Source organism: Culex pipiens, chromosome 1, assembly GCF_016801865.2.
Source record: "Culex pipiens pallens isolate TS chromosome 1, TS_CPP_V2, whole genome shotgun sequence".
Lineage (NCBI taxonomy): Eukaryota > Metazoa > Arthropoda > Insecta > Diptera > Culicidae > Culex > Culex pipiens.
The window spans coordinates 41,905,052-41,908,213 of record NC_068937.1 but is presented as its reverse complement, the minus strand read 5'-3'; positions in this window follow the sequence as shown (position 1 = coordinate 41,908,213).

Below are 3,162 nucleotides of genomic sequence, written 5' to 3'. Positions count from 1 at the left end.
AACAAAAAGCACCTCGATCCGACGCTCCGTATTGAACTGATTCGCGTTCGAACAAAACCGTCGAAATTTTTTATATATATAAGATCAGCTGAGAGCCTTTTTTCGGAACATCAGCAGGAAAATCTGCCATGTAACCTATTCTAATTTGTATAGGGGAGAGTGGGGAGATTTGATCCCCGGGGAGACTTGATCCCAAGCCTGTATCTCGTCAGCATGTGGGTAAAACAATTAGCTTTGTTCTAGAAAGTTGTGCGAAATTGACTAAAACTCATTGTAGAAAACAAAGAAAAAAAAATGTTTAGATTGAGTTACACACATTTTTCGAAGAAGTGTTGCAAAAAACTTCCAAGAGTCTTTGTTTTGATAAGTATAGAAAACACTCAAAAATTATTCAAAAAAATATTTTTTATACATGAATTGTTTGATAAACATATCAACTCCAAAACCCTTACGCATTTGACGTTAAATTTATCGTCATACTATTTTTACAATCAATTGTTTAAAAAAGTGCGTTTAGGGAGACTTGATCCCTGCATTTTTACAGTCACTGGAATCAGCCTCAAGATTAAATAATTTGGCTAGGTTTTCGTACATAGTTTCCTTCAGTATAGTTGTACATAACTAACTGCAGTTTGAACCATTTTTCAAAAGTTTTTTTTTTTTTTTTGGGAGGGTGGTCCAGCCGCACATCGTTGATGTTGAAACCTCTAAACTGGGCCCTCGTCCTGTCACGTCCGTCAGTAGTCTTGTTGTACATTACAACTAGAATCAGATCTGCCAATGAATTAGTACACTTCGACCAAATAAACACTGACGCTGTATGGATCTGACTCTAGAATAAATGCACAGTTGTGTGTTATTCATAAGTCCAACTTATTCAATTATTCATTTAAGTCCAAATATTCATTTGCTAACTACTTTGGATTAACAATCTAAATTTTAATCTAAAATCCTCTAAACTTAATGTTCAAAACTAAACGTTCCTTTAACTGTTGCAGTACTACTCCTATAAAAAAAAAAAAAAAAAAAAAAAAAAAAAAAAAAAAAAAAAACAATAAACATTTGTGAACTAATGTACAAATAGGATAGAAATCGCGATTTTAAAAAGAAATGATCATTTACGTCAGAAGATCCGTAGTTCCTCGATTCGCAACAATGGTCAATACAACCATAATCCGAAAACCGTTAGTTCAACAGATCAACGAATTTTGTCCGATATCATTACATTATTGATTGATCGAGACTCTATGGACAATTTGACATAAAAGAATGCCTAGTATTCTACATCTATCAAAGTTTATTGACAGCATTACTCTAACTTAACAATTGCAACTAAATTTATCATCAAATAGATTTGGAAAAGATACAGATTTATTTTAAATGCTAGTGCTAAGCAACAAATCAATTGTACTATCCTGAAGTCCCACCTAAATCCCACATTGTGATAGTGAAAAAGTCACAGAAGCAGCGGTGTCTTGTGCAATTGTGATATTTTCACTATCGGAGAACTACCTAGTTCACGAAGACAGCTTATCGGTCAACGCTTAAGCCCTGGGGCTGCGACAAAGCGAGTTCTCGTAGCATGAAGTGGTGTCCATAGTGCTTATAAAAAGAATGTATACCCAAATTTTAACTAATGCACTAGAATCAAATCATGCCCCTTGACTTTACAAGGCCCAGGGTTGAACCATTTTTCAAAAGTTTTGTAAACAAAAATTACCAGCTTTTGTAAACATGCTCAATTTTGGTCTAAAAAAGAAAATTTTAAGTTTTTAAATATTTTACATGCTAAACTTGTTTTTTTTTTTTTGAACACAAACGTACTGGTTTAATGTGAAATTGCTGTATCTTATAGAAAATTAAAAGTTTGGATTAATAAGAAACATTTTGATTAAGATTTCTTCAAAATGTTGAAAGGGGGATCAAATTACCCCCAACATTTTGAAAATGCCGGTTTAAAATATTTTTTTCAAAACGCTTGGCATTATTCGAAGAGTTTATCTGATGAAATACCCTTATCAACCAAACATAGTTGAATGTTTAAGCTTTCAATTCATGCAAAAAGATCATCGTTTTGTGAGAAATTGACAGAGTTATGTGCGATACAAAAAAAAAGGGGATCAAGTCTCCCCACTCTCCCCTACCATATACGATATACGGTTATACGTATACGGTTCCGTATACGTACCGATCGTACCGTTTGAAACGGAATTCGTAAACGATTCCAATTGAATTCCGTTCAGAATTCCGATTGAGTACACTGGGTCCGTGTTGAAAATGAGTGATAGAAAAATCTATCATTTGATGCACCAAAACATCAGAGAGACAACGATCTGTTGAGGAAAATCTCGCGACGGACAAAGGTCAGTGAAAGTTGGCAGTTGATATTTCGGACATGATAACTGTAGTTGCGGAGAAATGAAAGTTTGATATTTTTAAAACCCTGGGGCGGCCAAACAGCATCCTGAGAGGGTGGTCCTCATACATTCTCGCGATGTGGCCGGCCTACCAAATCCTTCCGATCTTTGCCCAGATGATTATGGCCGGTTTGACAAGCAAAGCTTGCACTTTATGGTTCATGCGCTTTCGCCACTTGTTCTAAAGTGTACGTACTCTTCACCGTAGATTGTTCGTAGCACCTACCGTTCGAGCCCTCCAGAGCTCGTTCGTCCTCTTTCCGTATAGCGTCCAGGTCATAGAGGGCAGCTGGTCTAATCAGCGTCTTGTACAAAGTCAGCTTTGTGACGTGTTGCAATCGGTTAGATTTTCAAGTTTTTCGTAATCCAATCCAGGCACGATTTGCAGAGAGTATAACAGTCTGGTTCTCAAGGCTAGTTTCGTTGTCGACAATTACCAGCGATCCCTAGTACACGAACTCTTGCTTGCATCTTCAAGTCGGTGTAAACTCCTTTAACCCTCCCTAGGTCAGTCACTAAATTTGTATGTGTAATGTTACCATGATGTTGTTTAAAACTTTGCTGTTTCGGCTAATTTCATCCTTCTTTTTATTTGTTCTCCTAGGCAGTTTTTACAAGCGGCGCATCCGCAATAATTGCCGTTATGATTGCCACCACAGTTGGCGCACTGGATGCCCAACTATGGTTACGTGCTGTTTGTTATCGTTTGTGGATATTCTCAGCAATATAAATACTCTTTGCAAGG